We start from the raw sequence: 25,039 nt of genomic DNA, 5'->3' as shown, positions 1-25,039 counted from the left end.
AGTACGGTTTTCACACACACTTATCTCTCAGAACTGAGCATGTGGAGAGACGTTCGTTCATCTAGCACAAAGGGAAAGGGTTGCAGGAGAAACTATTACTCTGGTTTCTCGGTCTCTTTCCTAGTGCCTGTTTGAAGTTCTTGCAGTTTTCACTGTAAAACCGAGTTGGAGATTGTACCTCCCCATATATATGTATGGAGAGGAGTTTGCAACTGAAGAGAAAATTTGTGTTCCCATCAAGCTGGGTGAAGGACGGTTTTCACACACACTTATCTCTCAGAACTGAGCATGTGGAGAGACGTTCGTTCATCTAGCACAAAGGGAAAGGGTTGCAGGAGAATCTTTTTCTCAGGTTTCTCGGTCTGTTTCCTAGTTCCGGTTTGATGTTCCTGCATTTTTCACTGTAAAACCGAGTTGGAGCTAGAACCTCCCCATATATATGTACGGAGTGGAGTTAGCAACTGAAGAGAAACTTTGTGTTCCCAACAAGATAGTTGAAGGACGGTTTTCACACACACTTATCTCTCAGAACTGAGCATGTGGAGAGACGTTCGTTCATGTAGCACAATGGGAACGGGTTGCAGGAGAAACTATTACTCTGGTTTCTCGGTCTGTATCCTAGTGCCGGTTTGAAGTTCCTGCAGTTTTCACTGTAAAACCGAGTTGGAGCTTGTACCTCCCAATATATATGTATGGAGTGGAGTTTGCAACTGAACAGAAACTTTGTGTTCCCAACAAGCTAGTTGAAGTACGGCTTTCACACACAATTATCTCTCAGAACTGAGCATGTGGAGAGACGTTCGTTCATCTAGCACAAAGGGAACGGGTTGCATGAGAAATTTTACTCTGGTTTCTCGGTCTGTTTCCTAGTGCCTGTTTGAAGTTCCTGCAGTTTTCACTGTAAAACCGAGTTGTAGCTAGTACCTCCCCATATATATGTATGGAGTGGAGTTTGCAACTGAAGAGAAACTTTGTGTTCCCAACAAGTTGGTGAAGGACGGCTTTCACACACACTTATCTCTCAGAACTGAGCATGTGGAGAGACGTTCGTTCATCTAGCACAAAGGGAACGGGTTGCAGGAGAAACTATTACTCTGGTTTCTCGGTCTGTTTCCTAGTGCCTGTTTGAAGTTCCTGCAGTTTTCACTGTAAAACCGAGTTGGAGCTAGTACCTCCCCATATATATGTATGGAGTGGAGTTTGCAACAGAAGAGAAACTTTGTGTTCCCTACAAGCTAGGTGAAGGACGGCTTTCACACACTCTTATCTCTCAGAACTGAGCATGTGGAGAGACGTATGTTCATCTAGCACAAAGGGAACGGGTTGCCGGGGAAACTATACTCTGGTCTCTCGGTCTGTTTTGTAGTGCCGGTTTGAAGCTCCTGCAGATTTCACTGTAAAACCGAGTTGGATCTAGTACCTCCCCATATATATGTATGGAGTGGAGGTTGCAACTGAAGAGAAAATTTTTGTTCCCAACAAGCTAGGTGAAGGACGGTTTTCACACACATTATCTCTCAGAACTGAGCATGTGGAGAGACGTTCGTTCATCTAGCACAAATGGAACGGGTTGCAGGAGAAATTTTACTCTGGTTTCTCAGTCTGTTTCCTAGTGCTGGTTTGAAGTTCCTGCATTTTTCACTGTAAAACCGAGTTGTAGCTAGTACCGCCCCATATAAAAGTATGGAGTGGTGTTTGCAACTGAAGAGAAACTTTGTGTTCCCAACAAGCTAGGTGAAGGACGGCTTTCACACACACTTTTCTCTCAGAATTGAGCATGTGGAGAGACGTTCGTTCATCTAGCACAAAGGGAACGGGTTGCAGGAGAAACTTTTACTCTGGTTTCTCGGTCTGTTTCCTAGTGCCGGTTTGAAGTTCCTGCAGTTTTCACTGTAAAACTGAGATGGAGCTAGTACCTCCCCATATATATATATGGAGTGGAATTTGCAACTGAAGAGAAACTTTGTGTTCCCAACAAGCAAGGTGAAGGACGGCTTTCACACACACTTATCTCTCAGACCTGAGCATGTGGAGAGACGTTCGTTCATCTAGCACAAAGGGAACAGGTTGCAGGAGAAACTTTTAATCTGGTTTCTCGGTCTGTTTCCTAATGCCGGTTTGAAATTCCTACATTTTTCACTGTAAAACAGAGTTGGAGCTAGTACCTCCCCATATATATATATGGAGTGGATTTTGCAACTGAAGAGAATCTCTGTGTTCCCAAAAGCTAGATGAAGGACGGCTTTCACACACACTTATCACTCAGAACTGAGCATTTGGAGAGACGTTGTTTCATCTAGCACAAAGGGAAAGTGTTGCAGGAGAAACATTTACTCTGGTTTCTCAGTCTGTTTCCTAGTGCCGTTTTGAAATTCCTGCAGTTTTCACTGTAAAACGGAGTTGGAGCTAGTACCTCCCCATATATATTTATGGAGAGGTGTTTGCAACTGAAGAGAAACTTTGTGTTCCCAACAAGCTAGGTGAAGGACGGCTTTCACACATACTTATCTCTCAGAACTGAGCATGTGGAGAGACATTCGTTCATCTAGCACAAAGGGAACGGGTTGCAGGAAAAACTTTTACTGTGGTTTCTCGGTCTGTTTCCTAGTGCCGGTTTGAAGTTCCTGCATTTTTCACTGTAAAACCGAGTTGGAGCTAGTACCTCCCCATATATATGTATGGAGTGGAGTTCGCAAGTGAAGAGAATCTTTGTGTTCCCAACAAGCTAGGTGAAAAACGGCTTTCACACACACTTATCTCTCAGAACTGAGCAAGTGGAGAGACGTTCGTTCATCTAGCACAAAGGGAACGTGTTGCAGGGGAAACTTTTACTCTGGTTTCTAAGTCTGTTTCCTAGTGCCGGTTTGAAGTTCCTGCAGTTTTCACTGTAAAACCGTGATGGAGCTAGTACCTCCCCATATATATGTATGGAGTGGAGTTTGCAACTGAAGAGAAACTTTGTGTTCCCAACAAGCTAGGTGAAGGACGGCTTTCACACACACTTATCTCTCAGAAATGAGCATGTACAGAGACTTTCATTCATCTATCACAAAGGGAACGGGTTGCAGGAGAAACTTTTACTCTGGTTTCTCGGTCTTTTTCCTAGTGCCGGTTTGAAGTTCCTGCAGTTTTCACTGTAAACCCGACTTGGAGCTAGTACCTCCCCATATATATATATGAAGAGGTGTTTGCAACTGAAGAGAAACTGTGAGTTCCAAAACAAGCTAGGTGATGGACGGCTTTCACAGATACTTATCCCTCAGAACTGAGCATGTGGAGAGACGTTCGTTCATCTAGCACAAAGGGAACGGGTTGCAGGAGAAACTTGTACTCTGGTATCTCGGTCTGTTTCCTAGTTCCGGATTGAAGTTCCTGCATTTTTCACTGTAAAACCGATTTGGAGCTAGTACCTCCCCATATATATGTATGGAGTGGAGTTTGCAACTGAAGAGAAACTTTGTGTTCCCAACAAGCTATGTGAAGGACGGCTTTCACACACACTTATCTCTCAGAACTGAGCATGTGGAGAGACGTTCGTTCATCTAGAACAAAGGGAACCGGTTGCAGGAGAAACTTTTACTCTGGTTTCTAAGTCTGTTTCCTAGTGCCGGTTTGAAGTTCCTGCAGTTTTCACTGTAAAACCGAGATGGAGCTAGTACCTCCCCATATATATGTATGGAGTGGAGTTTGCAATTGAAGAGAAACTTTGTGTTCCCAACAAGCTAGGTGAAGGACGGCTTTCACACACACTTATCTCTCAGAAATGAGCATGTGGAGAGACGTTCGTTCATCTAGCACAAAGGGAACGGGTTGCAGGAGAAACTTTTACTCTGGTTTCTCGGTCTTTTTCCTAGTGGCGGTTTGAAGTTCCTGCAGTTTTCACTGTAAACCCGAGTTGGAGCTAGTACCTCCCCATATATATTTATGGAGTGGAGTTTTCAACTTAAGAGAAACTTAGTGTTCCCAACAAGCTAGATGAAGGAAGGTTTTCACACACATTATCTCTCAGAACTGAGCATGTGTAGAGACGTTCGTTCATCTAGCACAAAGGGAACGGGTTGCAGGAGAAATTTTTACTCTGGTTTCTCAGTCTGTTTCCTAGTGCCGTTTTGAAATTCCTGCAGTTTTCACTGTAAAACGGAGTTGGAGCTACTACCTCCCCATATATATGTATGGAGTGGAGTTTGCAACTGAAGAGAAACTTTGTGTTCCCAACAAGCTAGGTGAAGGACGGCTTTCACAAACACTTATCTCTCAGAACTGAGCATGTGGAGAGACGTTCGTTCATCTAGCACAAAGGGAACGTGTTGCAGGAGAAACTTTTACTCTGGTTTCTCAGTCTGTTTCCTAGTGCCGGTTTGAAATTATTGCAGTTTTCACTGTAAAACCGATTTGGAGCTAGTACCTCCCCATATATATGTATGGAGTGGAGTTGGCAACTGAAGAGAAACTTTGTGTTCCCAACTAGCTAGGTGAAGGACGGCTTTCACACACACTTATATCTCAGAACTGAGCATGTGGAGAGACGTTCATTCATCTAGCACAAAGGGAACGGGTTGCACGAGAAACTTTTACAGTGGTTTCTCGGTCTGTTTCCTAGTGCCGGTTTGAAGTTCCTGCAATTTTCACTGTAAATCCGAGTTGGAGCTAGTACCTCCCCATATATATGTACGGAGTGGAGTTTGCAACTGAAGAGAAAATTTTTGTTCCCAACAAGCTAGGTGAAGGACGGCTTTCACACACACTTATCTCTCAGAACTGAGCATGTGGAGAGACGTTCGTTCATCTAGCACAATGGGAACGGTTTGCAGGAGAAACTTATACTCTGGTATCTCAGACTGTTTCCTAGTGGCGGTTAGAAGTTCCTGCAGGTTTCACTGTAAAACCGAGTTGGGGCTAGTAACCCCCCATATATATTTATGGAGTGGATTTGGCAACTGAAGAAAAATTTTGTGTTCCCAACAAGCTAGTTGAAGGACGGCTTTCACACACACTTATCTCTTAGAACTGAGGAGGTGGAGAGACGTTCATTCATCTAGCACAAAGGTAAAGGTTTGCTGGAGAAACTTTTACTCTGGTTTCTCGGTCTGTTTCCTAGTGCCGGTTTGAAGTTCCTGCAGTTTTCACTGTAAAATCGTGTTGGACCTAGAACCTCCCCATATATATGTATGGAGTGGTGTTTGCATCTGAAGAGAAACTTTGTGTTCCAAACAAGCTAGGTGAAAAACGGCTTTAACACACACTTATCTCTCAGAACTGAGCATGTGGAGAGACGTTCGTTCATGTAGCACAATGGGAACGGGTTGCAGGAGAAACTTATACTCAGGTTTCTCGGTCTGTTTCCTAGTTCCGGGTTGAAGTTCCTGCATTTTTCACTGTAAAACCGAGTTGGAGCTAGTACCTCCCCATATATATATACGGAGTGGTGTTTGCAACTGAAGAGAAACTTTGTGTTCCCAACAAGCTAGTTGAAGGACGGCTTTCACACACACTTATCTTTCAGATCTGAGCATGTGGAGAGACGTTCGTTCATGTAGCACAATGGGAACGGGTTGCAGGAGAAACTATTACTCTGGTTTCTCGGTCTGTATCCTAGTGCCGGTTTGAAGTTCCTGCAGTTTTCACTGTAAAACCGAGTTGGAGCTAGTACCTCCCCATATATATGTATGGAGTGGAGTTTGCAACTGAAGAGAAAATTTGTGCTCCCAACAAGCTAGGTGAAGTCGGTTTTCACACACACTTATCTCTCAGAACTGAGCATGTGGAGAGACGTTCGTTCATCTAGCACAAAAGGAACGGGTTGCAGGAAAAACTTTTACTCTGGTTTCTCGGTCTGTTTCCTAGTGCCGGTTTGAAGTTCCTGCAGGTTTCACTGTAAAACCGAGTTGGGGCTAGTAACCCCCCATATATATTTATGGAGTGGATTTGGCAACTGAAGAAAAATTTTGTGTTCCCAACAAGCTAGTTGAAGGACGGCTTTCACACACACTTATCTCTCAGAACTGAGGAGGTGGAGAGACGTTCATTCATCTAGCACAAAGGGAACGGTTTGCAGGAGAAACTTTTACTCTGGTTTCTCGGTCTGTTTCCTAGTGCCGGTTTGAAGTTCCTGCAGTTTTCACTGTAAAATCGTGTTGGACCTAGAACTTCCCCATATATATGTATGGAGTGGTGTTTGCATCTGAAGAGAAACTTTGTGTTCCAAACAAGCTAGGTGAAGAACGGCTTTCACACACACTTATCTCTCAGAACTGAGCATGTTGAGAGACGTTCGTTCATGTAGCACAATGGGAACGGGTTGCAGGGGAAACTTATACTCAGGTTTCTCGGTCTGTTTCCTAGTTCCGTTTTGAAGTTCCTGCATTTTTCACTGTAAAACCGAGTTGGAGCTAGTACCTCCCCATATATATGTACGGAGTGGAGTTTGCAACTGCAGAGAAACTTTGTGTTCCCAACAAGCTAGGTGAAGGACGGCTTTCACACACACTTATCTCTCAGAAATGAGCATGTGGAGAGACGTTCGTTCATCTATCACAAAGGGAACGGGTTGCAGGAGAAACTTTTACTCTGGTTTCTCTGTCTTTTTCCTAGTACTGGTTTGAAGTTCCTGCAGTTTTCACTGTAAACCCGAGTTGGAGCTAGTACATCCCCATATATATATATGAAGATGTGTTTGCAACTGAAGAGAAACTGTGAGTTCCCAACAAGCTGGGTGAAGGACGGCTTTCACACATACTTATCTCTCAGAACTGAGCATGTGGAGAGACGTTCGTTCATTTAGCACAAAGAGAACGGGTTGCAGGAGAAACTTGTACTCTGGTATCTCGGTCTGTTTCCTAGTGCCGGTTTGAAGTTCCTGCAGTTTTCACTGTAAAACCGAGTTGGAGCTAGTACCTCCCCATATATATGTATGGAGTGGAGTTTGCAACTGAAGAGAAACTTTGTGTTCCCAACAAGCTAGGTGAAGGAAGGCTTTCACACACACTTATCTCTCAGTAATGAGCATGTGGAGAGACGTTCGTTCATCTAGCACAAAGGGAACGGGTTGCAGGAGAAACTTATACTCTGAATTCTAAGTATGTTTCCTAGTGCCGGTTTGAAGTTCCTGCAGTTTTCACAGTAAAACCGAGATGGAGCTATTACCTCCCCATATATATGTATGGAGTGGAGTTTGCAACTGAAGAGAAACTTTGTGTTCCCAACAAGATATGTGAAGGACGGCTTTCACACACAATTATCTCTCAGAAATGAGCATGTGGAGAGACGTTCGTTCATCTAGCACAAAGGGAACGGGTTGCAGGAGAAACTTTTACTCTGGTTTCTCGGTCTTTTTCCTAGTGCCGGTTTGAAGTTCCTGCATTTTTCACTGTAAACCCGAGTTGGAGCTAGTACCTCCCCATATATATGTATGGAGTGGAGTTTGCAACTGAAGAGAAACTTAGTGTTCCCAACAAGCTAGTTGAAGAACGGTTTTTACTCACATTATCTCTCAGAACTGAGCATGTTTAGAGACGTTCGTTCATCTAGCACAAATGGAACTTGTTGCAGGAGAAATTTTTACTCTGGTTTCTAAGTCTGTTTTTTAGTGCCGGTTTGAAGTTCCTGCAGTTTTCACTGTAAAACCGAGTTGGAGCTAGTACCTCCCCATATATATGTATGGAGTGGAGTTTGCAACTGAAGAGAAACTTTGTGTTCCCACAAGCTATGTGAAGGACGGCTTTCACACACACTTATCTCTCAGAAATGAGCATGTGGAGAGACGTTCGTTCATCTATCAAAAATGGAACGGGTTGCAGGAGAAACTTTTACTCTGGTTTCTCGGTCTTTTTCCTAGTACCGGTTTGAAGTTCCTGCAGTTTTCACTGTAAACCCGAGTTGGAGCTAGTACCTCCCCATATATATATATGAAGAGGTGTTTGCAACTGAAGAGAAACTGTGAGTTCCCAACAAGCTAGTTTAATGACGGCTTTCACACACACTTATCTCTCAGAACTGAGCATGTGGAGAGACGTTCGTTCATCTAGCACAATGGGAACGGTTTGCAGGAGAAACTTATACTCTGGTATCTCAGACTGTTTCCTAGTGGCGGTTAGAAGTTCCTGCAGGTTTCACTGTAAAACCGAGTTGGGGCTAGTAACCCCCCATATATATTTATGGAGTGGATTTGGCAACTGAAGAAAAATTTTGTGTTCCCAACAAGCTAGTTGAAGGACGGCTTTCACACACACTTATCTCTTAGAACTGAGGAGGTGGAGAGACGTTCATTCATCTAGCACAAAGGGAAAGGTTTGCTGGAGAAACTTTTCTCTGGTTTCTCGGTCTGTTTCCTAGTGCCGGTTTGAAGTTCCTGCAGTTTTCACTGTAAAATCGTGTTGGACCTAGAACCTCCCCATATATATGTATGGAGTGGTGTTTGCATCTGAAGAGAAACTTTGTGTTCCCAACAAGCTAGGTGAAGGAAGGCTTTCACACACACTTATCTCTCAGAACTGAGCATGTGGAGAGACGTTCGTTCATGTAGCACAATGGGAACGGGTTGCAGGAGAAACTTATACTCAGGTTTCTCTGTCTGTTTCCTAGTTCCGGGTTGAAGTTCCTGCATTTTTCACTGTAAAACCGAGTTGGAGCTAGTACCTCCCCATATATATGTACGGAGTGGAGTTTGCAACTGAAGAGAAACTTTGTGTTCCCAACAAGCTAGTTGAAGGACGGCTTTCACACACACTTATCTCTCAGAACTGAGCATGTGGAGAGACGTTCGTTCATGTAGCACAATGGGAACGGGTTGCAGGAGAAACTATTACTCTGGTTTCTCGGTCTGTATCCTACTGCCGGTTTGAAGTTCCTGCAGTTTTCACTGTAAAACCGAGTTGGAGCTAGTACCTCCCCATATATATGTATGGAGTGGAGTTTGCAACTGAAGAGAAAATTTGTGCTCCCAACAAGCTAGGTGAAGACGGTTTTCACACACACTTATCTCTCAGAACTGAGCATGTGGAGAGACGTTCGTTCATCTAGCACAAAAGGAACGGGTTGCAGGAAAAACTTTTACTCTGGTTTCTCGGTCTGTTTCCTAGTGCCGGTTTGAAGTTCCTGCAGGTTTCACTGTAAAACCGAGTTGGGGCTAGTAACCCCCCATATATATTTATGGAGTGGATTTGGCAACTGAAGAAAAATTTTGTGTTCCCAACAAGCTAGGTGAAGGACGGCTTTCACACATACTTATCTCTCAGAACTGAGCATGCAGAGAGACATTCGTTCATCTAGCACAAAGGGAACGGGTTGCAGGAGAAACTTTACTCTGGTATCTCGGTCTGTTTCCTAGTGCCGGTTTGAAGTTCCTGCAGTTTTCACTGTAAAACCGAGTTGGAGCTAGTACCTCCCCATATATATTTATGGAGTAGAGGTTGCAACTGAAAAGAAACTTTGTGTTCCCAACAAGCTATGTGAAGGACGGCTTTCACACACACTTATCTCTCAGTACTGAGCATGTGGAGAGACGTTCGTTCATCTAGGACAAAGGAAAGTTGTTGCAGGAGAAATTTTTACTCTGGTTTCTAAGTCTGTTTTTTAGTGCCGGTTTGAATTTCCTGCAGTTTTCACTGTAAAACCGAGTTGGAGAAAGTACCTCCCCATATATATGTACGGAGTGGAGTTTGCAACTGCAGAGAAACTTTGTGTTCCCAACAAGCTAGGTGAAGGACGGCTTTCACACACACTTATCTCTCAGAAATGAGCATGTGGAGAGACGTTCGTTCATCTATCACAAAGGGAACGGGTTGCAGGAGAAACTTTTACTCTGGTTTCTCGGTCTTTTTCCTAGTACCGGTTTGAAGTTCCTGCAGTTTTCACTGTAAACCCGAGTTGGAGCTAGTACCTCCCCATATATATATATGAAGATGTGTTTGCAACTGAAGAGAAACTGTGAGTTCCCAACAAGCTGGGTGAAGGACGGCTTTCACACATACTTATCTCTCAGAACTGAGCATGTGGAGAGACGTTCGTTCATTTAGCACAAAGAGAACGGGTTGCAGGAGAAACTTGTACTCTGGTATCTCCGTCTGTTTCCTAGTGCCGGTTTGAAGTTCCTGCAGTTTTCACTGTAAAACCGAGTTGGAGCTAGTACCTCCCCATATATATGTATGGAGTGGAGTTTGCAACTGAAGAGAAACTTTGTGTTCCCAACAAGCTAGGTGAAGGAAGGCTTTCACACACACTTATCTCTCAGTAATGAGCATGTGGAGAGACGTTCGTTCATCTAGCACAAAGGGAACGGGTTGCAGGAGAAACTTATACTCTGAATTCTAAGTATGTTTCCTAGTGCCGGTTTGAAGTTCCTGCAGTTTTCACAGTAAAACCGAGATGGAGCTATTACCTCCCCATATATATGTATGGAGTGGAGTTTGCAACTGAAGAGAAACTTTGTGTTCCCAACAAGATATGTGAAGGACGGCTTTCACACACAATTATCTCTCAGAACTGAGCATGTGGAGAGACGTTCGTTCATCTAGCACAAAGGGAACGGGTTGCAGGAGAAACTTTTACTCTGGTTTCTCGGTCTTTTTCCTAGTGCCGGTTTGAAGTTCCTGCAGTTTTCACTGTAAACCCGAGTTGGAGCTAGTACCTCCCCATATATATGTATGGAGTGGAGTTTGCAACTGAAGAGAATCTTAGTGTTCCCAACAAGCTAGTTGAAGAACGGTTTCCACTCACATTATCTCTCAGAACTGAGCATGTTTAGAGACGTTCGTTCATCTAGCACAAATGGAACTTGTTGCAGGAGAAATTTTTACTCTGGTTTCTAAGTCTGTTTTTTAGTGCCGGTTTGAAGTTCCTGCAGTTTTCACTGTAAAACCGAGTTGGAGCTAGTACCTCCCCATATATATGTATGGAGTGGAGTTTGCAACTGAAGAGAAACTTTGTGTTCCCAACAAGCTAGTTTAATGACGGCTTTCACACACACTTATCTCTCAGAACTGAGCATGTGGAGAGACGTTCGTTCATCTAGCACAATGGGAACGGTTTGCAGGAGAAACTTATACTCTGGTATCTCAGACTGTTTCCTAGTGTCGGTTAGAAGTTCCTGCAGGTTTCACTGTAAAACCGTGTTGGGGCTAGTAACCCCCCATATATATTTATGGAGTGGATTTGGCAACTGAAGAAAAATTTTGTGTTCCCAACAAGCTAGTTGAAGGACGGTTTTCACACACACTTATCTCTCAGAACTGAGGAGGTGGAGAGACGTTCGTTCATCTAGCACAAATGGAACGGTTTGCAGGAGAAACTTTTACTCTGGTATCTCCGTCTGTTTCCTAGTGCCGGTTTGAAGTTCCTGCAGTTTTCACTGTAAAACCGAGTTGGAGCTAGTACCTCCCCATATATATGTATGGAGTGGAGTTTGCAACTGAAGAGAAACTTTGTGTTCCCAACAAGCTAGGTGAAGGAAGGCTTTCACACACACTTATCTCTCAGTAATGAGCATGTGGAGAGACGTTCGTTCATCTAGCACAAAGGGAACGGGTTGCAGGAGAAACTTATACTCTGAATTCTAAGTATGTTTCCTAGTGCCGGTTTGAAGTTCCTGCAGTTTTCACAGTAAAACCGAGATGGAGCTATTACCTCCCCATATATATGTATGGAGTGGAGTTTGCAACTGAAGAGAAACTTTGTGTTCCCAACAAGATATGTGAAGGACGGCTTTCACACACAATTATCTCTCAGAACTGAGCATGTGGAGAGACGTTCGTTCATCTAGCACAAAGGTAACGGGTTGAAGGAGAAACATTTACTCTGGTTTCTCGGTCTTTTTCCTAGTGCCGATTTGAAGTTCCTGCAGTTTTCACTGTAAACCCGAGTTGGAGCTAGTACCTCCCCATATATATGTATGGAGTGGAGTTTGCAACTGAAGAGAAACTTAGTGTTCCCAACAAGCTAGTTGAAGAACGGTTTCCACTCACATTATCTCTCAGAACTGAGCATGTTTAGAGACGTTCGTTCATCTAGCACAAATGGAACTTGTTGCAGGAGAAATTTTTACTCTGGTTTCTAAGTCTGTTTTTTAGTGCCGGTTTGAAGTTCCTGCAGTTTTCTCTGTAAAACCGAGTTGGAGCTAGTACCTCCCCATATATATGTATGGAGTGGAGTTTGCAACTGAAGAGAAACTTTGTGTTCCCAACAAGCTAGTTTAATGACGGCTTTCACACACACTTATCTCTCAGAACTGAGCATGTGGAGAGACGTTCGTTCATCTAGCACAATGGGAACGGTTTGCAGGAGAAACTTATACTCTGGTATCTCAGACTGTTTCCTAGTGGCGGTTAGAAGTTCCTGCAGGTTTCACTGTAAAACCGAGTTGGGGCTAGTACCTCCCCATATATATTTATGGAGTGGATTTGGCAACTGAAGAAAAATTTTGTGTTCCCAACAAGCTAGTTGAAGGACGGCTTTCACACACACTTATCTCTCAGAACTGAGGAGGTGGAGAGACGTTCATTCATCTAGCACAAAGGGAACGGTTTGCAGGAGAAACTTTTACTCTGGTTTCTAAGTCTGTTTCCTAGTGCCGGTTTGAAGTTCCTGCAGTTTTCACTGTAAAATCTTGTTGGACCTAGAACTTCCCCATATATATGTATGGAGTGGTGTTTGCATCTGAAGAGAAACTTTGTGTTCCCAACAAGCTAGTTTAATGACGGCTTTCACACACACTTATCTCTCAGAACTGAGCATGTGGAGAGACGTTCGTTCATCTAGCACAATGGGAACGGTTTGCAGGAGAAACTTATACTCTGGTATCTCAGACTGTTTCCTAGTGGCGGTTAGAAGTTCCTGCAGGTTTCACTGTAAAACCGAGTTGGGGCTAGTAACCCCCCATATATATTTATGGAGTGGATTTGGCAACTGAAGAAAAATTTTGTGTTCCCAACAAGCTAGTTGAAGGACGGCTTTCACACACACTTATCTCTCAGAACTGAGGAGGTGGAGAGACGTTCATTCATCTAGCACAAAGGGAACGGTTTGCAGGAGAAACTTATACTCTGGTATCTCGGTCTGTTTCCTAGTGCCGGTTTGAAGTTCCTGCAGTTTTCACTGTAAAACCGAGTTGGAGCTAGTACCTCCCCATATGTATGTATGGAGTAGAGGTTGCAACTGAAAACAAACTTTGTGTTCCCAACAAGCTATGTGAAAGACGGCTTTCACACACACTTATCTCTCAGTACTGAGCATGTGGAGAGACGTTCGTTCATCTAGCACAAAGGAAACTTGTTGCAGGAGAAATTTTTACTCTGGTTTCTAAGTCTGTTTTTTAGTGCCGGTTTGAAGTTCCTGCAGTTTTCACTGTAAAACCGAGTTGGAGAAAGTACCTCCCCATATATATGTACGGAGTGGAGTTTGCAACTGCAGAGAAACTTTGTGTTCCCAACAAGCTAGGTGAAGGACGGCTTTCACACACACTTATCTCTCAGAAATGAGCATGTGGAGAGACGTTCGTTCATCTATCACAAAGGGAACGGGTTGCAGGAGAAACTTTTACTATGGTTTCTCGGTCTTTTTCCTAGTACCGGTTTGAAGTTCCTGCAGTTTTCACTGTAAACCCGAGTTGGAGCTAGTACCTCCCCATATATATATATGAAGATGTTTTTGCAACTGAAGAGAAACTGTGAGTTCCCAACAAGCTGGGTGAAGGACGGCTTTCACACATACTTATCTCTCAGAACTGAGCATGTGGAGAGACGTTCGTTCATTTAGCACAAAGAGAACGGGTTGCAGGAGAAACTTGTACTCTGGTATCTCGGTCTGTTTCCTAGTGCCGGTTTGAAGTTCCTGCAGTTTTCACTGTAAAACCGAGTTGGAGCTAGTACCTCCCCATATATATGTATGGAGTGGAGTTTGCAACTGAAGAGAAACTTTGTGTTCCCAACAAGCTAGGTGAAGGAAGGCTTTCACACACACTTATCTCTCAGTAATGAGCATGTGGAGAGACGTTCGTTCATCTAGCACAAAGGGAACGGGTTGCAGGAGAAACTTATACTCTGAATTCTAAGTATGTTTCCTAGTGCCGGTTTGAAGTTCCTGCAGTTTTCACAGTAAAACCGAGATGGAGCTATTACCTCCCCATATATATGTATGGAGTGGAGTTTGCAACTGAAGAGAAACTTTGTGTTCCCAACAAGATATGTGAAGGACGGCTTTCACACACAATTATCTCTCAGAAATGAGCATGTGGAGAGACGTTCGTTCATCTAGCACAAAGGGAACGGGTTGCAGGAGAAACTTTTACTCTGGTTTCTCGGTCTTTTTCCTAGTGCCGGTTTGAAGTTCCTGCAGTTTTCACTGTAAACCCGAGTTGGAGCTAGTACCTCCCCATATATATGTATGGAGTGGAGTTTGCAACTGAAGAGAAACTTAGTGTTCCCAACAAGCTAGTTGAAGAACGGTTTTCACTCACATTATCTCTCAGAACTGAGCATGTTTAGAGACGTTCGTTCATCTAGCACAAATGGAACTTGTTGCAGGAGAAATTTTTACTCTGGTTTCTAAGTCTGTTTTTTAGTGCCGGTTTGAAGTTCCTGCAGTTTTCACTGTAAAACCGAGTTGGAGCTAGTACCTCCCCATATATATGTATGGAGTGGAGTTTGCAACTGAAGAGAAACTTTGTGTTCCCAACAAGCTATGTGAAGGACGGCTTTCACACACACTTATCTCTCAGAAATGAGCATGTGGAGAGACGTTCGTTCATCTATCACAAATGGAACGGGTTGCAGGAGAAACTTTTACTCTGGTTTCTCGGTCTTTTTCCTAGTACCGGTTTGAAGTTCCTGCAGTTTTCACTGTAAACCCGAGTTGGAGCTAGTACCTCCCCATATATATATATGAAGAGGTGTTTGCAACTGAAGAGAAACTGTGAGTTCCCAACAAGCTGGGTGAAGGACGGCTTTCACACATACTTATCTCTCAGAACTGAGCATGTGGAGAGACGTTCGTTCATCTAGCACAAAGGGAACGGGTTGCAGGGGAAACTTGTACTCTGGTATCTCGGTCTTTTTCCTACTGCCGGTTTGAAGTTCCTGCATTTTTCACTGTAAAACCGAGTTGGAGCTAGTACCTCCCCATATATATGTATGGAGTGGAGTTTGCAACTGAAGAGAAACTTTGTGTTCCCAACAAGCTAGATGAAGGACGGCTTTCACACACACTTATCTCTCAGTAATCAGCATGTGGAGAGACGTTCGTTCATCTAGCACAAAGGGAACGGGTTGCAGGAGAAACTTTTACTCTGGTTTGTCGTTCTTTTTCCTAGTACCGGTTTGAAGTTCCTGCAGTTTTCACTGCAAACCCGAGTTGGAGCTAGTACCTCCCCATATATATGTATGGAGTGGAGTTTGCAACTGAAGAGAAACTTTGTGTTCCCAACAAGATATGTGAAGGACGGCTTTCACACACACTTATCTCTCAGTAATGAGCATGTGGAGAGACGTTCGTTCATCTAGCACAAAGGGAACTGTTTGCAGGAGAAACTTATACTCTGAATTCTAAGTATGTTTCCTAGTGCCGGTTTGAAGTTCCTGCAGTTTTCACAGTAAAACCGAGATGGAGCTATTACCTCCCCATATATATGTATGGAGTGGAGTTTGCAACTGAAGAGAAACTTTGTGTTCCCAACAAGATATGTGAAGGACGGCTTTCACACACAATTATCTCTCAGAAATGAGCATGTGGAGAGACGTTCGTTCATCTAGCACAAAGGGAACGGGTTGCAGGAGAAACTTTTACTCTGGTTTCTCGGTCTGTTTCCTAGTGCCGGTTTGAAGTTCCTGCAGTTTTCACTGTAAACCCGAGTTGGAGCTAGTACCTCCCCATATATATGTATGGAGTGGAGTTTGCAACTGAAGAGAAACTTAGTGTTCCCAACAAGCTAGTTGAAGAACGGTTTTCACTCACATTATCTCTCAGAACTGAGCATGTTTAGAGACGTTCGTTCATCTAGCACAAATGGAACTTGTTGCAGGAGAAATTTTTACTCTGGTTTCTAAGTCTGTATTTTAGTGCCGGTTTGAAGTTCCTGCAGTTTTCACTGTAAAACCGAGTTGGAGCTAGTACCTCCCCATATATATGTATGGAGTGGAGTTTGCAACTGAAGAGAAACTTTGTGTTCCCAACAAGCTATGTGAAGGACGGCTTTCAGACACACTTATCTCTCAGAAATGAGCATGTGGAGAGACGTTCGTTCATCTAGCACAAAAGGAACGGGTTGCAGGAAAAACTTTACTCTGGTTTCTCGGTCTGATTCCTAGTGCCGGTTTGAAGTTCCTCCAGGTTTCACTGTAAAACCGAGTTGGGGCTAGTAACCCCCCATATATATTTATGGATTGGATTTGGCAACTGAAGAAAAATTTTGTGTTCCCAACAAGCTAGGTGAAAGACGGCTTTCACACATACTTATCTCTCAGAACTGAGCATGCAGAGAGACATTCGTTCATCTAGCACAAAGGGAACGGGTTGCAGGAGAAACTTTACTCTGGTATCTCGGTCTGTTTCCTAGTGCCGGTTGGAAGTTCCTGCAGTTTTCACTGTAAAACCGAGTTGGAGCTAGTACCTCCCCATATATATTTATGGAATAGAGGTTGCAACTGAAAAGAAACTTTGTGTTCCCAGCAAGCTATGTGAAGGACGGCTTTCACACACACTTATCTCTCAGTACTGAGCATGTGGAGAGACGTTCGTTCATCTAGCACAAAGGAAACGTTGCAGGAGAAATTTTTACTCTGGTTTCTAAGTCTGTTTTTTAGTGCCGGTTTGAAGTTCCTGCAGTTTTCACTGTAAAACCGAGTTGGAGAAAGTACCTCCCCATATATATGTACGGAGTGGAGTTTGCTACTGCAGAGAAACTTTGTGTTCCCAACAAGCTAGGTGAACGACGGCTTTCACACACACTTATCTCTCAGAAATGAGCATGTGGAGAGACGTTCGTTCATCTATCACAAAGGGAACGGGTTGCAGGAGAAACTTTTACTCTGGTTTCTCGGTCTTTTTCCTAGTACCGGTTTGAAGTTCCTGCAGTTTTCACTGTAAACCCGAGTTGGAGCTAGTACCTCCCCATATATATATATGAAGATGTGTTTGCAACTGAAGAGAAACTGTGAGTTCCCAACAAGCTGGGTGAAGGACGGCTTTCACACATACTTATCTCTCAGAACTGAGCATGTGGAGAGACGTTCGTTCATTTAGCACAAAGAGAACGGGTTGCAGGAGAAACTTGTACTCTGGTATCTCGGTCTGTTTCCTAGTGCCGGTTTGAAGTTCCTGCATTTTTCACTGTAAAACCGAGTTGGAGCTAGTACCTCCCCATATATATGTATGGAGTGGAGTTTGCAACTGAAGAGAAACTTTGTGTTCCCAACAAGCTAGGTGAAGGAAGGCTTTCACACACACTTATCTCTCAGTAATGAGCATGTGGAGAGACGTTCGTTCATCTAGCACAAAGGGAACGGGTTGCAGGAGAAACTTATACTCTGAATTCTAAGTATGTTTCCTAGTGCCGGTTTGAAGTTCCTGCAGTTTTCACAGTAAAACCGAGATGGAGCTATTACCTCCCCATATATATGTATGGAGTGGAGTTTGCAACTGAAGAGAAACTTTGTGTTCCCAACAAGATATGTGAAGGACGGCTTTCACACACAATTATCTCTCAGAAATGAGCATGTGGAGAGACGTTCGTTCATCTAGCACAAAGGGAACGGGTTGCAGGAGAAACTTTTACTCTGGTTTCTCGGTCTGTTTCCTAGTGCCGGTTTGAAGTTCCTGCAGTTTTCACTGTAAACCCGAGTTGGAGCTAGTACCTCCCCATATATATATATGAAGAGGTGTTTGCAACTGAAGAGAAACTGTGAGTTCCCAACAAGCTGGGTGAAGGACGGCTTTCACACATACTTATCTCTCAGAACTGAGCATGTGGAGAGACGTTCGTTCATCTAGCACAAAGGGAACGGGTTGCAGGGGAAACTTGTACTCTGGTATCTCGGTCTTTTTCCTAGTGCCGGTTTGAAGTTCCTGCAGTTTTCACTGCAAACCCGAGTTGGAGCTAGTACCTCCCCATATATATGTATGGAGTGGAGTTTGCAACTGAAGAGAAACTTTGTGTTCCCAACAAGATATGTGAAGGACGGCTTTCACACACACTTATCTCTCAGTAATGAGCATGTGGAGAGACGTTCGTTCATCTAGCACAAAGGGAACGGGTTGCAGGAGAAACTTATACTCTGAATTCTAAGTATGTTTCCTAGTGCCGGTTTGAAGTTCCTGCAGTTTTCACAGTAAAACCGAGATGGAGCTATTACCTCCCCATATATATGTATGGAGTGGAGTTTGCAACTGAAGAGAAACTTTGTGTTCCCAACAAGATATGTGAAGGACGGCTTTCACACACAATTATCTCTCAGAAATGAGCATGTGGAGAGACGTTCGTTCATCTAGCACAAAGGGAACGGGTTGCAGGAGAAACTTTTACTCTGGTTTCTCGGTCTTTTTCCTAGTGCCGGTTTGAAGTTCCTGCAGTTTTCACTGTAAACCCGAGTTGGAGCTAGTACCTCCCCATATATATGTATGGAGTGGAGTTTGCAACTGAAGAGAAACTTAGTGTTCCCAACAAGCTAGTTGAAGAACGGTTTTCACTCACATTATCTCTCAGAACTGAGCATGTTTAGAGACGTTCGTTCATCTAGCACAAATGGAACTTGTTGCAGGAGAAATTTTTACTCTGGTTTCTAAGTCTGTTTTTTAGTGCCGGTTTGAAGTTCCTGCAGTTTTCACTGTAAAACCGAGTTGGAGCTAGTACCTCCCCATATATATGTATGGAGTGGAGTTTGCAACTGAAGAGAAACTTTGTGTTCCAAACAAGCTATGTGAAGGACGGCTTTCACACACACTTATCTCTCAGAAATGAGCATGTGGAGAGACGTTCGTTCATCTATCACAAATGGAACGGGTTGCAGGAGAAACTTTTACTCTGGTTTCTCGGTCTTTTTCCTAGTACCGGTTTGAAGTTCCTGCAGTTTTCACTGTAAACCCGAGTTGGAGCTAGTACCTCCCCATATATATATATGAAGAGGTGTTTGCAACTGAAGAGAAACTGTGAGTTCCCAACAAGCTGGGTGAAGGACGGCTTTCACACATACTTATCTCTCAGAACTGAGCATGTGGAGAGACGTTCGTTCATCTAGCACAAAGGGAACGGGTTGCAGGAGAAACATTTATTCTGGTTTCTCAGTCTGTTTCCTAGTGCCTGTTTGAATTTCCTGCAGTTTTCACTGTAAAACCGAGTTGGAACTAGTACCTCCCCATATATATGTACGGAGTGGAGTTTGCAACTGAAGAGAAACTTTGTGTTCCCAACAAGCTAGTTTAATGACGGCTTTCACACACACTTATCTCTCAGAACTGAGCATGTGGAGAGACGTTCGTTCATCTAGCACAATGGGAACGGTTTGCAGGAGAAACTTATACTCTGGTATCTCAGACTGTTTCCTAGTGGCGGTTAGAAGTTCCTGCAGGTTTCACTGTAAAACCGAGTTGGGGCTAGTAACCCCCCATATATATATATATGGAGTGGATTTGGCAACTGAAGAAAAATTTTGTATTCCCAACAAGCTAGTTGAAGGACGGCTTTCACACACACTTATCTCTTAGAACTGAGGAGGTGGAGAGACGTTCATTCATCTAGCACAAAGGGAAAGGTTTGCTGGAGAAACTTTTACTCTGGTTTCTCGGTCTGTTTCCTAGTGCCGGTTTGAAGTTCCTGCAGTTTTCACTGTAAAATCGTGTTGGACCTAGAACCTCCCCATATATATGTATGGAGTGGTGTTTGCATCTGAAGAGAAACTTTGTGTTCCAAACAAGCTAGGTGAAAAACGGCTTTCACACACACTTATCTCTCAGAACTGAGCATGTGGAGAGACGTTCGTTCATGTAGCACAATGGGAACGGGTTGCAGGAGAAACTTATACTCAGGTTTCTCGGTCTGTTTCCTAGTTCCGGGTTGAAGTTCCTGCATTTTTCACTGTAAAACCGAGTTGGAGCTAGTACCTCCCCATATATATGTACGGAGTGGAGTTTGCAACTGAAGAGAAACTTTGTGTTCCCAACAAGCTAGTTGAAGGACGGCTTTCACACACACTTATCTCTCAGAACTGAGCATGTGGAGAGACGTTCGTTCATGTAGCACAATGGGAACGGGTTGCAGGAGAAACTATTACTCTGGTTTCTCGGTCTGTATCCTACTGCCGGTTTGAAGTTCCTGCAGTTTTCACTGTAAAACCGAGTTGGAGCTAGTACCTCCCCATATATATGTATGGAGTGGAGTTTGCAACTGAAGAGAAAATTTGTGCTCCCAACAAGCTAGGTGAAGACGGTTTTCACACACACTTATCTCTCAGAACTGAGCATGTGGAGAGACGTTCGTTCATCTAGCACAAAGGGAACGGGTTGCAGGAAAAACTTTTACTCTGGTTTCTCGGTCTGTTTCCTAGTGCCGGTTTGAAGTTCCTGCAGGTTTCACTGTAAAACCGAGTTGGGGCTAGTAACCCCCCATATATATTTATGGAGTGGATTTGGCAACTGAAGAAAAATTTTGTGTTCCCAACAAGCTAGTTGAAGGACGGCTTTCACACACACTTATCTCTCAGAACTGAGGAGGTGGAGAGACGTTCATTCATCTAGCACAAAGGGAACGGTTTGCAGGAGAAACTTTTACTCTGGTTTCTCGGTCTGTTTCCTAGTGCCGGTTTGAAGTTCCTGCAGTTTTCACTGTAAATTCGTGTTGGACCTAGAACTTCCCCATATAGATGTATGGAGTGGTGTTTGCATCTGAAGAGAAACTTTGTGTTCCAAACAAGCTAGGTGAAGAACGGCTTTCACACACACTTATCTCTCAGAACTGAGCATGTGGAGAGACGTTCGTTCATGTAGCACAATGGGAACGGGTTGCAGGAGAAACTATTACTCTGGTTACTCTGTCTGTATCCTAGTGCCGGTTTGAAGTTCCTGCAGTTTTCACTGTAAAACCGAGTTGGAGCTAGTACCTCCCCATATATATGTACGGAGTGGAGTTTGCAACTGAAGAGAAACTTTGTGTTCCCAGCAAGCTAGGTGAAGGACGGCTTTCACACACACTTATCTCTCAGAACTGAGCATGTGGAGAGACGTTCGTTCATCTAGCACAAAGGGAACGGGTTGCAGGAGAAACATTTATTCTGGTTTCTCAGTCTGTTTCCTAGTGCCGGTTTGAAGTTCCTGCAGTTTTCACTATAAAACCGAGTTGCAGCTAGTACATCCCCATATATATGTATGGAGTGGGGTTTGCAACTGAAGAGAAACTTTGTGTTCCCAAAAAGCTAGGTGAAGGACGGCTTTCACACACACTTATCTCTCAGAACTGAGCATGTGGAGAGACGTTCGTTCATCTAGCACAAAGGGGACGGGTTGCAGGAGAAACTTTTAATCTGGTTTCTCGGTCTGTTTCCTAATGCCGGTTTGAAATTCCTACATTTTTCACTGTAAAACAGAGTTGGAGCTAGTACATCCCATATATATGTATGGAGTGGAATTTGCAACTGAATAGAATCTCTGTGTTCCCAAAAGCTAGATGAAGGACGGCTTTCACACACACTTGTCTCTCAGAACTGAGCATTTGGAGAGACGTTGTTTCATCTAGCACAAAGGGAAAGTGTTGCAGGAGAAACATTTACTCTGGTTTCTCAGTCTGTTTCCTAGTGCCGGTTTGAAATTCCTGCAGTTTTCACTGTAAAACCGAGTTGGAGCTAGTACCTCCCCATATATATTTATGGAGAGGTGTTTGCAACTGAAGAGAAACTTTGTGTTCCCAACAAGCTAGGTGAAGAACGGCTTTCACACATACTTATCTCTCAGAACTGAGCATGTGGAGAGACATTCGTTCATCTAGCACAAAGGGAACGGATTGCAGGAAAAACTTTTACTGTGATTTCTCGGTCTGTTTCCTAGTGCCGGTTTGAAGTTCCTGCATTTTTCACTGTAAAACCGAGTTGGAGGTAGTACCTCCCCATATATATGTATGGAGTGGAGTTTGCAAGTGAAGAGAATCTTTGTGTTCCCAACAAGCTAGGTGAAAAACGGCTTTCACACACACTTATCTCTCAGAACTGAGCATGTGGAGAGACGTTCGTTCATCTAGCACAAAGGGAACGTGTTGCAGGGGAAACTTTTACTCTGGTTTCTAAGTCTGTTTCCTAGTGCCGGTTTGAAGTTCCTGCAGTTTTCACTGTAAAACCGAGATGGAGCTAGTACCTCCCCATATATATGTATGGAGTGAATTTTGCAACTGAAGAGAAACTTTGTGTTCCCAACAAGCTAGGTGAAGGACGGCTTTCACACACACTTATCTCTCAGAAATGAGCATGTGCAGAGACTTTCATTCATCTAGCACAAAGGGAACGGGTTGCAGGAGAAACTTTTACTCTGGTTTCTCGTTCTTTTTCCTAGTGCCGGTTTGAAGTTATTGCAGTTTTCACTGTAAACCCGAGTTGGAGCTAGTACCTCCCCATATATATTTATGAAGAGGTGTTTGCAACTGAAGAGAAACTGTGAGTTCCAAAACAAGCTAGGTGAAGGACGGCTTTCACAGATACTTATCTCTCAGAACTGAGCATGTGGAGAGACGTTCGTTCATCTAGCACAAGGGAACGGGTTGCAGGAGAAACTTGTACTCTGGTATCTCGGTCTGTTTCCTAGTGCCGGTTTGAAGTTCCTGCATTTTTCACTGTAAAACCGAGTTGGAGCTAGTACCTCCCCATATATATGTATGGAGTGGAGTTTGCAACTGAAGAGAAACTTTGTGTTCCCAACAAGCTAGGTGAAGGACGGCTTTCACACACACTTACCTCTCAGAACTGAGCATGTGGAGAGACGTTCGTTCATCTAGCACAAAGGGAACGGGTTCCAGGAGAAACTTATACTCTGAATTCTAAGTCTGTTTCCTAGTGCCGGTTTGAAGTTCCTGCAGTTTTCACTGTAAAACCGAGATGGAGCTAGTACCACCCCATATATATGTATGGAGTGGAGTTTGCAACTGAAGAGAAACTTTGTGTTCCCAACAAGCTAGGTGAAGGACGGCTTTCACACACACTTATCTCTCAGAAATGAGCATGTGGAGAGACGTTCGTTCATCTAGCACAAAGGGAACCGGTTGCAGGAGAAACTTTAACTCTGGTTTCTCGGTCTTTTTCCTAGTGGCGGTTTGAAGTTCCTGCAGTTTTCACTGTAAAACCGAGTTGGAGCTAGTACCTTCCCATATATATTTATGGAGTGGAGTTTTCAACTTAAGAGAAACTTAGTGTTCCCAACAAGCTAGGTGAAGGACGGTTTTCACACACATAATCTCTCACAACTGAGCATGTGTAGAGACGTTCGTTCATCTAGCACAAAGGGAACGGGTTGCAGGAGAAACTTTTACTCTGGTTTCTCAGTCTGTTTCCTAGTGCCGGTTTGAAATTCCTGCAGTTTTCACTGTAAAACCGATTTGGAGCTAGTACCTCCCCATATATATGTATGGAGTGGAGTTTGCAACTGAAGAGAAACTTTGTGTTCCCAACAAGCTAGGTGAAGGACGGCTTTCACACACACTTATCTCTCAGAACTGAGCATGTGGAGAGACGTTCGTTCATCTAGCACAAAGGGAACGTGTTGCAGGAGAAACTTTTACTCTGGTTTCTCAGTCTGTTTCCTAGTGCCGGTTTGAAATTATTGCAGTTTTCACTGTAAAACGGATTTGGAGCTAGTACCTCCCCATATATATGTATGGAGTGGAGTTTGCAAGTGAAGAGAATCTTTGTGTTCCCAACAAGCTAGGTGAAAAACGGCTTTCACACACACTTATCTCTCAGAACTGAGCATGTGGAGAGACGTTCGTTCATCTAGCACAAAGGGAACGTGTTGCAGGGGAAACTTTTACTCTGGTTTCTAAGTCTGTTTCCTAGTGCCGGTTTGAAGTTCCTGCAGTTTTCACTGTAAAACCGAGATGGAGCTAGTACCTCCCCATATATATGTATGGAGTGGAGTTTGCAACTGAAGAGAAACTTTGTGTTCCCAACAAGCTAGGTGAAGGACGGCTTTCACACACACTTATCTCTCAGAAATGAGCATGTGCAGAGACTTTCATTCATCTAGCACAAAGGGAACGGGTTGCAGGAGAAAGTTTTACTCTGGTTTCTCGGTCTTTTTCCTAGTGCCGGATTGAAGTTCCTGCAGTTTTCACTGTAAACCCGAGTTGGAGCTAGTACCTCCCCGTATATATATATGAAGAGGTGTTTGCAACTGAAGAGAAACTGTGAGTTCCAAAACAAGCTAGGTGAAGGACGGCTTTCACAGATATTTATCTCTCAGAACTGAGCATGTGGAGAGACGTTCGTTCATCTAGCACAAAGGGAACGTGTTGCAGGAGAAACTTTTACTCTGGTTTCTCAGTCTGTTTCCTAGTGCCGGTTTGAAATTATTGCAGTTTTCACTGTAAAACCGATTTGGAGCTAGTACCTCCCCATATATATGTATGGAGTGGAGTTTGCAACTGAAGAGAAACTTTGTGTTCCCAACAAGCTAGGTGAAGGACGGCTTTCACACACACTTATCTCTCAGAACTGAGCATGTGGAGAGACATTCGTTCATCTAGCACAAAGGGAACGGGTTGCACGGGAATTTTTTACAGTGGATTCTCGGTCTGTTTCCCAGTGCCGGTTTGAAGTTCCTGCAGTTTTCACTGTAAAACCGTGTTGGACCTAGAACCTCCCCATATATATGTATGGACTGGTGTTTGCATCTGAAGAGAAACTTTGTGTTCCAAACAAGCTAGGTGAAGAACGGCTTTCACACACACTTATCTCTCAGAACTGAGCATGTGGAGAGACGTTCGTTCATCTAGCACAAATGGAACGGGTTGCATGAGAAACTTTTACTCTGGACTCTCAGTCTGTTTCCTAGTGCCGGTTTGAAGTTCCTGCAGTTTTCACTGTAAAAT

This window comes from Camelus bactrianus, chromosome 31, assembly GCF_048773025.1.
Source record: "Camelus bactrianus isolate YW-2024 breed Bactrian camel chromosome 31, ASM4877302v1, whole genome shotgun sequence".
In the NCBI taxonomy this organism is placed as follows: Eukaryota; Metazoa; Chordata; class Mammalia; order Artiodactyla; family Camelidae; genus Camelus; species Camelus bactrianus.
The sequence above is the reverse complement of the archived record's forward strand: the minus strand, read 5'-3'. Positions refer to the sequence as shown.